Source organism: Stomoxys calcitrans, chromosome 1 (genome assembly GCF_963082655.1).
Source record: "Stomoxys calcitrans chromosome 1, idStoCalc2.1, whole genome shotgun sequence".
In the NCBI taxonomy this organism is placed as follows: domain Eukaryota; kingdom Metazoa; phylum Arthropoda; class Insecta; order Diptera; family Muscidae; genus Stomoxys; species Stomoxys calcitrans.
Genome location: NC_081552.1, coordinates 71,852,409 through 71,866,484, shown reverse-complemented (window position 1 = coordinate 71,866,484; position 14,076 = coordinate 71,852,409). Strand labels below are relative to the sequence as shown.

At 37.9% G+C, this 14,076-nt stretch overlaps 1 protein-coding gene across 4 annotated transcripts in view; it reads right to left on the bottom strand.

Annotated features, from left to right (window-relative positions):
• Positions 1-13,835, bottom strand: part of LOC106090085 (uncharacterized) — a 503,676-nt gene extending 489,841 nt beyond the window's left edge. For 3 of the 4 annotated variants that reach the window (XM_059363743.1, XM_059363736.1, XM_059363740.1), the window contains exon 1: positions 13,338-13,835. The gene's annotated coding sequence lies outside the window, so the exon portion shown is untranslated. The remainder of the gene's footprint in view (positions 1-13,337) is intronic. The other variant, XM_059363734.1, reaches the window with a different exon arrangement.
• Between the last annotated feature and the right edge of the window lie 241 nt (positions 13,836-14,076).

The window sequence follows — 14,076 nt, the reverse complement described above, 5'->3', positions numbered from 1 at the left end:
GTGGGTTACGGGAGTCGGTTGAAAATGCAACTCCATTCCGAGTTCAGTTCTATTCGTGATTTGGGTCTAAACTACAGCCGCCACGTTGCCAATAAATTAACCCGACCATAGACAGGCTGCGATCGACTTTACAGGGGCTCCTAACCAAAGAGTATAAGATCTAATAAAAGAAAGGGTTTCTGCTTTGTCTTCCCTGTACCGTAAAATAACTCGCGTTAAAGACACAACATTTTTATTGTATTCCAATTGGATTCACATTGAGGGTTGCAACATTTCGGGTTATTCTGTTTTGATTCGGGCATTCGTTCGAACATTTTTTCGTATTTTGCTTTGTTTCTTTGCAACCGAAAGTTGCAATAAAGGAAAAACGAAATATCGTAAGCAATTCAAATATGTTGTGTCTTTAAATTTTGTCACTCGTCATCCCGTATTGCCCTCTAACGCCAGCTCTTGCTCTTTCTTATGCTCTTTGCTCCTAACACCCATGCTATCAGATTAAATTCTCCGACCTGACTTCGTAGCCGAATTTACAATCATTTCAACTTCACATCGCTATGTTTTGATTACCTGGAAGAGAGGGGGAATCGCCGCAGCTCTCATGAACTACGGAACAAACACGGATGAACGACAAAACAAGGTAACGATGAGGCAGCGGTAGGATTGACAGTTTTGTATGGGAAAATTCGTTTCAGACAGCTCAAAAACATTGAAAGCCTGGCTTGCATCAAAATCACAGCATCAGTGAGGTATTCTACCCAGGCTAAGTTTGAAGCAATGCTGTAAATACGGTCTTGTAGGGTCTACATTTGGTATTGTGTAGCCAAGCTTACGGTTAGGATAAGGGAATTCGACATGCCTAAAGACGAACGGGTAGAGTCACAGTTCCACTGAGGAGAGTCTCAAGCTACCTAGCAGCGAGTCCTATTCTTCTATCTTGAATTTACCGGCGAATGATGGGTTTGAGAAAGATGAGGGCTCGAAGTGCTTTGACGGCTCAAAGATGGAGTCAGAGAGGGGATTGAGGACCAACTTCGAAGTACTGGATATCAGTATGTCATTGAGACTGGCAGGTATGTGTACAGCCTTTCAGGCGCAGGTCTGTCCTGAATCCTCCCAATAGGAAAGAGGGGATGGGGGAGGCTTTTTTAGGATCATGATTCCACGATCATTACGGATGGCTGGTGCACGGATGGCTGATGTTCTATGTCATTACGATGGTAAGGCTAGGTTTAAGTGGCAGTCTGCAATCATAGTCACTTAAAAGTTTTCGTTCATTGCCTTCTAGTTCCTACCGTTGAACCATGCAGGTCGGTTTAAAACGTCCAACAACTTGCGAATGTTTACATCCGCTATATCAGACAAGTTCTCAAGAAATTGAGAACATTAAGTGGAACTCCTTCTAAATGCCAGTGCGGTACGCATACACAGTAGATATCCTACAGTCTCTTCTTCCTGGACGTCCTCACAGCTTTGCAAAAGTCGTTACTTGCAACCTTCAGCATGTTTTCCATTAGGGCAGTGAACTGTCATGACGGACACAATGACTGAGACGCCTATTCTAGTTAGCGATAGCAAACTGTTAAAGTCCTGATTAGGCTACATTATTTTGTAATGTTCACAACCCCCCATTTTGATCACCTATCATTCGTTGCCCTTTAGGACTCATCATGACGTCTAAGCTTACATGTCGCTGGAAGCATACTCACAGATTCCGGGTCGTAGTCTCGCAAGTTCGTCTGCTCTACAATACACTGGGATATCGGTACCCAAAACAGGTGAAATTATAATTGTTCAGCCGTCTCGTTGAGAGATGTGCGACAGTCGAGGGCGGTTTTTGAATTCGAAAATATGTACATTGCCCAGGTATTTAATGGCTGTCTAAGGAGATATTTATGCCAATTGTCGTTTCGACATTACATCTTAGCATCGGTCTCTGCAGACAAATTGGCAGGTGAACGCAATGATGCTTGATACGATTTCGAGATCTATATGGTTGGCGCAATCTATATACAATTGATAGTCAAGGGGCTTTGAAGTCTCGGGTCACATGAGGTCGAGAGATGACAGAAATAGTCCCGGATGGATGGTTTCTAGAATAACCGCAGGATTGAGATTTGGGCCAAGGCTATGGTTTGCTGGATGATAAGGGCGTGGTGGGCTCCTTCACTTGTTTTGAAGGTAGGGAAGCATGATATCAGGCCGATGTAGCGCTGGACACAGGGAAAGACGGGCTTCTGCAGGATATGTGAGGATGAGAAGCCTTGGAGATTGTAGGATATATGTTTATTTTGCCACAGATTTTTGCAAATTCGCTTATGAACATTCTATTGCGGAACAGTGGCAAACTTCTCACATATCAATGAATGCTGTCATATACAAGTTTAAGACTCAATTTGCCTCCTTTTAATAGCCGAATCCTCACAAATATAGCCAGCATTAGGAGGGGATAAACGCCACTAAAAAAATTGTTCTGATGTTTTCGCCAGGACTCAAACCCAGGCGTTCAGCGCCATAGGTGGACATACTACCCTCTGCGATGTCCGTGAAGATAAATTTAAATATAAATTAGCCAAGACACGGACCTGGCTAACCTGGAACTTGAATATGACGGTGACTGATTCTGAACGCCCTTGGTAGGAGCTAATGTTGGTATAGGTTTGGTCCACCCATCTATTACCAGTTCACTGCAATCGATTTTTAGAAATGGGTTGTATAGGTGGTCAAAATATTTATTTTGCCTCAAGGTGTGAGAGTTTTCCTATTATACAGCAGTTTTAGAAATTTTAAGGCAAAGAAATTTTTTAAAAAGCAATTTTTTATTAAAAAAATACAAATTTAAATCAACTAACACAGTTCTCTTAATCATGTAACATAGCTCTGTTAAAATACCATGTTCGTGTCTAGGCTTAGTGATATTTAAATTTATCTTTACGGACATCCATCTGCGCTATGCTGGCCTCCTCTGATCTACGGTGGGCCGCCAAATATAAGAACATACATATATTCTGTAGAAGGGGAAAGACCAAAACTTTGATGGAACACCTAGTGGAGAAAGATATCTCGAAACTAGCTGCAATAAATTTTGATTATTCGATTCGGTCGCTAGCCCATCGAAATCAGCCGATTATTGGTTGCCAAATAAGTAAGGAATTAAGGAGTTGCCAATCAATATCTCGATGTTTTCATTCATTGAATGGTATCTTTCGTTATGTAGGCTCAACAATTATTTGACTAAAATTTATTAACAACACGTAAAACTACCGAGAGATTTATCTTTACGTGTAAACGTTCCATTTTAGAAATAACTGTTTAGCCATATTAGTGTCGTTTTTTATTTCACATTGCCCAAAACTTTGAAACTTTCATACCAACCCCTCGTTTGATTATGCATCTTCAGCCATTGGACTTGTGTGCATCCCAATCAAACGTCTTTCGGCCCACCTCATAATGTATTACATTTTCCACATTCAGATTAATTACAATTTTGTTGTCTTTGCTTTTTATTTGGTGTCTCAACGGTGGGCAAGTATTGAACTCATGTATGCATGCAGTAGTTGTTATTGTTGTTGTTATCCAAAAAATGTATGGCAACATAGGCTCAACAGCTATACAACTGAACAGCAGAGGCAGTCGGCAGAAGCAGCAATATAACGAAGCAACGACGACAACAACGACTTTATTCTATGTTATTCCAATTTACAGTTATTTTAGCCACACACATTAGTACACGAATAATAAAAAGGCAAAAAAAAAACAAACAATCGGCTAAATTTCATTGGATCTATCTATACTCCGCTCTGCTCTACTCAGCTGTTGTTAATGAAGAGACGCGTGTGTGAGATAAAAAAAAAACAAAGATTGAAAGAGTAAGTGGGGTAAGCGAGCAAGAGTTGGGGAGTGAGCTGAAGAGAAAATAAGAAAGAAAAAGAGCGCTTTATTAAAAGCCTGTTGCATTCTATAGGAATGCACTTGTATCTCTAAGAGGCAACTCTTGTTGCTGCCGCCTATTAGATAGTCAGTCGGTAATGCTTGCTTGATCCATTTGTATGTATGTTGTTGCTGTAACTTCTCATGCCGTTGGGGCAATGAGACCATGTTTTTTATTAGTATGTGGTTGTTGTAGTTTCTTATTCGCTTTTTTCTTTAGTTTAGTTTGTTTTGCATACATTATTGTTGTAATTGATTTAAAGTGAACGGTATTTTAGCATGCTTAGCGCAAGTAAGACAGATTAAATTATGCTGAATCAAGTAGAATTTGCTGCTGTCGGTTAGCCATCCCCCCAACTTCTGCTCTTCCCACAGACTGTTTTCCATCTCTCTGAATTTTGTTGCATTTATTGCCTGGGAATTGAGGTTTATTTTCATTCAGAACAAGAACTACAAACGAACCGTTGTTATTTTATTTTCCTTTCTTTTCTCTTTGGGCTTGGAATATGGAACACTTAATTGCATAGAATACCTAGTGAAGTGGCAAATAGGAAGTGTCAAAGTGCCACTTGCAAACTTATTCTGTGGATTAGCTGAAAGTGTGAATGGCAGGGAGGGGATATTAAATCTAACGCCCCATGGCACAAATTAGAAGAACTTGAGGGTATGTTTTATTTGATGGACTCTTCACATTTTGAGTAAAATGTTAATACTTTTATGGAAATCAGGATACATTTATACGAGGTAGAGATAAGCTATCAGCTGTCTTACAACTATTTTCACATGGCACAAATTAAATCTCTCAAAGTGTGAAGAGTCCATTAACTCTCCAGAGTTTTTATGGAAATCAGGAAACACTTGTACGAGGTAGAGATAAACGATCAGCTGCCTTACAACAATTTTCATTTTGTTCCTCCATTCCCCTATCATTCAAACTTTCAGAACCATTGAATTACACTAGTAATGAATGAAAACTTTTCATTAAGCTCGTGTCGAAAGAGAAACAAACGAAAAAGTATGAAATATATTAACTTCGGCCTAAGGGCTGGAACAAGGTACGTTTTTCAGAATTGAAAACACACGTTTTTCGCGATTAATAGTTTGACACTATGCAAAAATCAAAATAGTTCGAGCCTTTACAGACAAAAAACCTGAAAATGAAAACTTTGAAATCCTTCTTCTCTTCAGCAAAAGAAAATAACAATTTATTTAGAGAGAGCGGTAAGAATATTAAAATTCAAGTTCAGCAAAGATTTGGAGAGTGGCTTGAGAGTAGAATAGATACATTTTACATAAATAGTTCTCATATGTGCTTTTCCGCTTTTTATTTGGTTAAAAGACGCTATCTTTGTAAAATAGAATGGTAGCACTCGCCTTTTGGCATTACTCCAAATTGTTTCGTGCATGGAGGCGCAGAGTTTAGCATGTCCGAATCATCGTCCAATAGTTCCAAATCCCCCATCATACCTGTTTGAACACCTCCTGACTGAGTCCTCTGCATGACTCATAGTTCCTCATCTCTATTAGACGATTGTCAAGATCACTAAATTGGGCAGCTATCTTCCTGTTCAGTTCCTCAAGGTCCTGCAGAATTAAACTCCGCCGATATTGAGATCAAGAGATTTACTCTTTCAAACGGACGGACCATGGACAGGGTGGGAGTTTGGCCTTCAGATAGACTTGTTTCGGACAGACTGGTGGGACATTGTGAGATCACGTCAGTGCACCCCATCCTAATCTATCTACAAAAAAAAAAAACATATCTAAATACTCCCCACCGCAACCTAACTCGATTTGTTAGGATGTTGATAGTAATATGGTGGATGTAAATAATTGTTACGTATATAGGTATCTATTACAAGGCGCGAAGACATTTTTGTGCAGCGAAATAAAAAAATGTCAACTCCACTCAACAAAGAACCCATGTACTAGCACGAAGGATAATTAATTGATAAGTTTATCAAAGCAAAATCAGTCCCTGAACAAAATTCGCAGTGGTTTTCGTCGTCACGGTTTGACTTTGTCAGAAAACATCGAACCTATTGGAATTATTAAGGATAAAACTTGCAGCATGCTGCTGAAAAGGGACCACCCCTCCGCCGGAAATATCATGGTAAAGACTTTTTGGGTTTCTCAGACAATCACCAAGTACCAGTACTAACAAAAAAGGAATTTAAGAGATCCAAAAGAAAGAACTTTATTAGATTCATAGTGGAGTTGTCGAGTGTCAAGGTCACCTCGAGATTAAGGAAAATGATAGCAAAGGACGCCCCTTTTCTGGATGATTTGCTCTGACCAAACGGAGAATGGACTGAGTCGCCTGGCAATATGTTGATTCTTTCGAGACAAAGTTTCCCCGGCTGTGGTCATGAGGGTCAGGAAGTGGGGATATTGGCTGCTATAGAGGGACAATGATAAAAACACGTTGGCGATGGATATGGTGACTCATGACAGCCTTCAATGGGCAATACATACCCAATAAGTCTCGTAGTACAGATCTACAGGATGGCTTTGACTGTCTGGCCGATGTTACGTTGCTTCGTTTCGACGCATGTATTAGGTTCTCTTATGTACCCTTGTCATGTAGGAGGCTGGAGGTAGTATTTCTACCGAAGGCAGGGCAGCTGCAATGTGGTCCGGCCAAGGACTTGAGGCCGATTAGGATCTCATCCTTCTTCGTGATGCTCTTGAAGTGGATTCTGGGGAGGGTTTCGAGATGAGCTGAAAGAAGTGGGTTGAAGACGAACTCATATAAGGTGGTCCTCTTCACGCTGATATACAAGCTAACGGATTAAAGTCTCCCGTCTTTGGGCGAGATCACACTGCAAATGTCGAAGGAGGCCAAATATCTGGCCCAAATCCTCGGTTCGAAACTAACCTAGAAAAAGGCAGAGTGGCCAGCCCCAAAATCTTGGAAGCGTTAAGGTCAAGACCGCAGGCCACTACTAAGCCTCATATTGTATGTGACCACTATCTATCTTATGGATAGTGGTACAAAGTTAACCTTAACCCTACAGATAAGGCCACATTGCAGTTTAAGCAATGTCTCGTTAGCTCAACTATATTCACAATTCATATATTCTAATACATAGGGAGATACAAGCAATTTAAGTTATTTGATGTGGCTAATAACACAACACAGAATCTTTAATTTAATTTGTTTATTTTTTCTGTTGGCACACCATTAAGGCTAGGCTATAAAAACAGTTCCCTGGGATACAAAAGGAGGCCATTGGGCTTAAACTTGAAACAGACAACACTTTTTTGAAATGTTGTTGAACAAATTTTCATAGTAAATCTTTGACTAATGTTAGTTAAAAAACTTACAATGCCACTAACTCTAAGTGGTATTAAAAGGTTCAGAAACACTTTAGAACTGAGATCTATTATTATTGAGTTGAAACTGGAATCGGGCTGCATTTATAGATATGAGAGAAGCCACACAGCTGCTTCCTAATCTGATGCTCGTGGGGACTTTGTTGAAATGCGTATCAATTTTATTACTTATTTTTAGATTGGGTTAACATCATTTTTAACAATTTTATGAAGGACATGCAAATCTGTCTATAGTCGGACTTTTTGCTCTAAAACACTTAGTTTTTTCTTTCAATTTGGTGGGATATTATTTCATTGTTCCACAATATATTTTATTTCCAACTGACCAAATTTCCTCTCACTTGGTTTAAAAATGTTTTTTTTTTAAGCAAGACTTTCATATTTCAAAGCGAAACAAAGCACCTTTAAAAAAGAAAAAAATTAGCAAAATAATTACTTTTTAATTACTTTGCCTTAATTTTGACACATTACGACTCTTCATTCATCTACAAAAGAAGAACCAAAAAACTGACCACAAACGCAAATTCAAAACTTTCAAAATTTAAAAGAAAGCAAATTTTTAAAGTTTCTGCCCCACAACTCCGATAACCGAAGTTCCATAGCATTATATGGTGGTATCATTATGGTTGCCATTGTTTTCACTGTTAAAGTGATACATACCATTTTCTTGGATGGAAATGATCAAATTCCTGTTTATACAACTTCTTCCTCAATGCGAAACTAAATCGGATTTTAAATGTTTCGCTCACCGCAATGATGTAGAAATTATTTATGTTTACTTAGCTATGGATGTTGTACAATACAATCAATTACAATTGATAAAAATACATTTTCGTTTAGACACACTCGTTGTATTTTTATACAATGAAAAAGGGAAAGTTCATAGTTATTTTTAAAGCATACACAATAGAAGAGTTTTATTTTGCAATATGGTACTTCCATTCGTTTAACTTTAAATCGGCGCAAAATATACTGCAATACAATGACACAAAGTTCAATTGTAAATAAAGATTTAAAATTGAACAAACGAAACCTCAATTACATATACACTTAATATTTATTTAAAAAAAAACTGTAATTACTCTTAAATTACAAATATTTCCAAAAGAATCCTAAACAAACTTGTACATGGTTCAAAAAAGATAATTTTCTCTCCATTTACCACAATATACAAAAAAACTTAAAACTGGGTGGAATAATTTTAAATCCAAAGAAACAGATGAATATATTGTATATTGAAGGGCGAGGTTCTGGTTTACTGGTTTGTCATAAAAGCTATGCATTATTTAAAATACCCATGAAATGGGTGTCAATCGGGAATTTCAAGTCATACATCATTAACACAAAAGAAAATAAACCGTTGTTGGAGTTTTCGAAAGTTAAAATGAATGAGAACTGAATTAGCCAATCTTTTATTGTTAACATGCCTTTTTGTTTCGACCTAAAAAAATGTTTTATTAGGATTATATTGTGACTTGTTGTTCTATTTCAAACACTCCTTTAAAATGACAGATGTTATAGCTATGGAAAAGATTAATTTCCCCATCTAGGACAACATTATTCTTAGTAATGAATAGTAAAACAAAAAGTAACATGTCATTCTGTCTGTTGCTGGAAACTTACGTACATATTTCCCACATGAAATCTTAAAAAATTGTAAGGAGGAATGGTAAAGGAGACTGCTTTTTAACCGAGAAAAACCTCTAATAACCATTTTTTGTAATTTTTTGAGGTCTTCGCAAAATTCAGGATGTTTCGACGCCTCGGCGTGTTCAGGACGTCTTGATTCATTTTCAATTTCCGCACAATTTAATTGCAAAGGAGATGCAAGCATTTTAAGTTAATTCTAACCCCCATTTAAATTGCATGTAATCGTTATATAAAAGTTTTAAATTCTAACTTGCTTTGATATTTATAAGTCGTCACCAAATAAGGAGATATTGATAAAATGTGGCTCAGATTTTTATATATCCTTATTTCGTATTAGCTGTAAAAGCCAAAATCTAAAATTGCCGAAAAAATAAAAATGCGCCATAAGAAGACTCAGACTGAAGTGACTTAAACTGCAAGATGCATTTCTACAAATACTAGATTTTAGGCGATGCAAGCATTTTAAGTTATTTTAGGCTACCTATAGATCCATGGGCAGTTATCTAATTAAAAATTACAACTTACAATTTGCTATTACAGAACTAACATCGCAGTATAATCGAGGCGACGATAGGGAAGTTGGTAGGAATGGAAGAAGTTTCCGATCGGATACCTAAGACGACACTTGAGGTCGAATGCGGGGCACTGCAGCCAGCGGCACAGTCTTGGATTGACGGAACTCTGGTATTGTTATCTGGAAGCCCATGTTAGAGGACGGAGTGAACCTAGGGGTCCACATTGAGAAGGGACTGAGATCTGTTTTTACCGCCTAATCATAATACGGTAATGCAGGCGGATATCCGGAATTTTCGTTGATATCTTCAAAATTGTTGTACGGGTTTTCAATCAAACTTCCTGAAAGTTATAAAACTGAGGAACGATTTTGCACAAATTAATCTTCTGTGTCTTCTAGTTTATTAAGTGAAATTATCTTGATGAAGGAATACAGAGAAAAGAAGTGGTAACAGGGCATTCTTTTGCATGAATGTTCGAAAAAAAATTACTATGCAAAGGAAAATGCAAATTTGCCCATGAACATTCCATTAAGGATGAATAATTCTAACATATCAATGAGTGCTGTCCGATTCAAGTTTAAGCTCAATGATAAGGGGCCTCCTTTTTGCTTGGATTAAGAACAAGTAAAAGCGTGCTAAGTTCGGCCGGGCCGAATCTTATATACCCTCCACCATGGATCGCATTTGTCGACATCTTTTCCCGGCATCTCTTCTTAGGCAAAAAAAAAGGATATAAGAAAAGATTTGCTCTGCTATTAGAGCGATATCAAGATAGGGTCCGGTTTGGACCACAATCAAATTATATGTTGGAGACCTGTGTAAAATGTCAGCCAATTCGAATAAGAATTGCGCTCTTTGTGAGCTCAAAAAGTAAAATAGAGAGATCGATTTATATGGGAGCTGTATGGGGCTATGGACCGATTCAGACCATAATAAACTCGTATGTTAATGGTCATGAAAGAATCCGTCGTACAAAATTTCAGGCAAATCGGATAATAATTGCGATCTCTAGAGGCTCAAGAAGTCAAGATCCCATATCGGTTTATATGGCTGCTATATCAGGTTATGAACCGACTTGTACTTTATTTGACATAATTGTTGAAAATAACAATAAAAAACGTCTTGCGAAATTTCAGCCAAATCGGATAGGAATTGCGCCCTCTAGAAGCTCAAGAAGTCAAGTCCCCAGATCTATTTATATGACAGCTATATCAGGTTATGAACCGATTTGAACCATATTTGGTACAGTTGTTGGATATCATAACAAAATACTATGTGCCAAAATTCATTCAAATTGGTTAAGAATTGCGCCCTCTAGAGGCTCAAGAAGTCAAGACCCAAGGTCGGTTTATATGACAGCTATAGAAGGTTATGGACCGATTTGAACCATACTTGGCACAGTGGTTGGATATCGTAACAAAACACGTCGTGCAAAATTTCATTCCAATCGGATAAGAATTGCGCACTCTAGAGGCTCAAGAAGTCAAGACCCCAGATCGGTTTATATGGCAGCTATAGCAGGTTATGGACCGATTTGAACCATACTTGGCACAGCTGTTGGACATAATTACGAAACACGCCGTGCAAAATTTCATTCCAATCGGATAAGAATTGCGCACTCTAGAGGCTCAAGAAGTCAAGACCCAAGATCGGTTTATATGGCAGCTATATCAGGTTATGAACCGATTTGGATTATAATTGGCACAGTTGTTGGATATAATTACGAAACACGTCGTGCAAAATTTCATCCCAATCGGATAAGAAATGCGCACTCTAGAGGCTCAAGAAGTCAAGACCCAAGATCGGTTTATATGGCAGCTATATCAAAACATGGACCGATATGGCCCATTTACAATACCAACCGACCTACACTAATAAGAAGTATTTGTGCAAAATTTCAAGCGGCTAGCTTTACTCCTTCGGAAGTTAGCGTGCTTTCGACAGACAGACGGACGGACGGACGGACGGACAGACGGACGGACATGGCTAGATCGACATAAAATTTCACGACGATCAAGAATATATATACTTTATGGGGTCTCAGACGAATATTTCGAGTAGTTACAAACAGAATGACGAAATTAGTATACCCCCCATCTTATGGTGGAGGGTATAAAAATCAGAGTCCGAATGGCGTGCTTCAGAGCGACACCTCTGCGGGGAGAAGATTTTACACGGTATAGTACCTCACAAATGTCGCCAGCAAGGCCAGGCCATCAAGGTCTGATGGGGAACGAACCGGCTGACGAGCTAACCAGGATCGGATAGCTGATTGCTGCATATCTTGCTATGAAATCAGTTAGACCTCCACTGCGCGAGCTTCTTCATGGCCGAATATTTCCTAAAACAGGACGTCGCTTATCCTGGAGTGGAGAAAGCATGAGTTAGGACAGCTAAAAAGAATCCAGGCTAGTCAATTGCAATTGCGAAATGACACAGGATAATGGGTGAACACCTTTTTCTGAGACTGGATTTCCTACAGGCTCTTAGCCTTCTTGTCATTCTTGGAGTTCTGTAGAGGCCTTAATAAAGTGACTGGATCATACTTAGCTTTTTCGTCTTATCTTATACGTTAGTGTAGTTTTTCTGTCCTTATTTGGTGTACACGAACATTTTGATCACTTTGAGGTGTTGAGTTCACCAAAAAACGGTGTTTCGAGTTTGACAGTTATACCAGTGTGAACTTGGCAGAGTTGCATTTTTGCAACGCGACGCTCAAAAACAAAGCTCAACGCTATTATTCTGTTTCGGCTTTAACTATGAATCATTCATATCGTTATAAAATGCTGAATAAATTGCGAATTCCAATAACTTGTCACAAATGTCAAAGAGGAATCTACCACTTCTAAGAAGCAACACAGTTAAAATCACCTTGGCTAAGTAAGGGTACACTGTTCTGACGAAGTCTACTTATTTATTACTATTTTTCTTTACAGAATATGGCAATACTGACATAAGATGGTCTTTAGAAAATTATAACGAATCCTTCCTTCCCACAAACTGTTGTTACTTGTTTAAGTATAAATGCCTACAAAAACTACCTTAATTTGATTTGATTTTGCCAGCAAATTTTTGTCGTCAAGGTATTTCCGAAATTTCAAAATGTCTTATTCGCCTTTATTTCATTTAAATTGTTGCCAAAAAAACATATAAATCACTTTAAGCAACTTCCTTTTCTAGCTTTTCTATCTATATCGCATTCCATAATAATTTCATAAAACATTTATTTCAATCAATCCGGTTTCTTTCATCAAAAACAACAGCAACAAAAAATCATCATCATCAACAATACTCGTAAATATTTGTGTGTTATTGTGTTATACCTAGCAAAGAGCGTAAGAAAGATAAGAGCTGGCGTTAGAGGGCAATACGTGATGACGAGTGACAAAATTTAAAGACACAACATATTTGAATTGCTTACGATATTTCGTTTTTCCTTTATTGCAACTTTCGGTTGCAAAGAAACAAAGCAAAATACGAAAAAATGTTCGAACGAATGCTCGAATCAAAACAGAATAACTCGAAAATGTTGCAGCCCTCAATGTGAATCCAATTGGAATACACTAAAAATGTTGTGTCTTTAACGCGAGTTATTTTACGGTACGGGGAAGACAAAGCAGAAACCCTCTCTTATATTATCTTACGCTCTTTGATACCTAGTGTCTGTTGATTATTCATATTTATTTATTTGATTTCGTTGTCATAACAACCCCATCATCATCATCATCATCACTTAAATTGTGTTTCAGTTAGCTAGCCATTTCTAACATTTGTTAAATTGAAATACTTTTAGAACCAAATTTTTGTTTGATTTCTTAACAATTTGTTGTTGCACTGTACACTGCTGGAGGTGGTTGATGGTGTGGTGTTTGATGGTGTATTTGTTATTATTGCTGTATTGATTATCACCTTAGGAACCAGCCAGCCAGCGCGTTTGGTTTATTTTCAATTTGTTATTTGCAAACGCATTTATTTATTCAATCATCATAACAATCTCAAAAAGAATCACTCAATCAACACTAAAACACATTGCACTGCACCTCACTGCCCTCTCAACAAACTGCCTTGTTTAGCTTTTTGCTGGCTTACTTGTTTACTTTTGTTGGCTTTAATTTTCTTACTGACATTTACGTACTTTTTGTTTAGCGCTTTTTTTTCGTAGCGTTATTATGCACACACGCACGCACTCATTAACAAACACACACACGGCACTCACTCTCTTCAGAAAGAATGCTTTTCTTATTCACAAAATTAACTTTTGAAAGATTTCGTTATTCGTTTGTTATTATTATTTATTTCGACTCGATACAATAATTCGATTCTATTTTTTTCTTTTTCTACTTCACTTCTTCTCGTATTTTATGCCAACGCGTGCTTCACGCTTTACGTATCAAACTCTGACTGGCTCTGGGTTAATAATAAACTTGGCTCAAATGCTCCCAAAGCGCCTAAGCAACGGCAAACAAGCCAAAGCAAACATCAATGGTCAGAAAAATAACAACAGAAACAACAACAACAACAAGACGATGACAAACATCGTCACCGAGGTAGTCGTAGTCGTCGTGCAGCAAATGGCTTAGATTGTTGGTATAAAAATACTGCTACAACAACAACAACAACAAATTTTAAACAAGTCATGGACTTATGA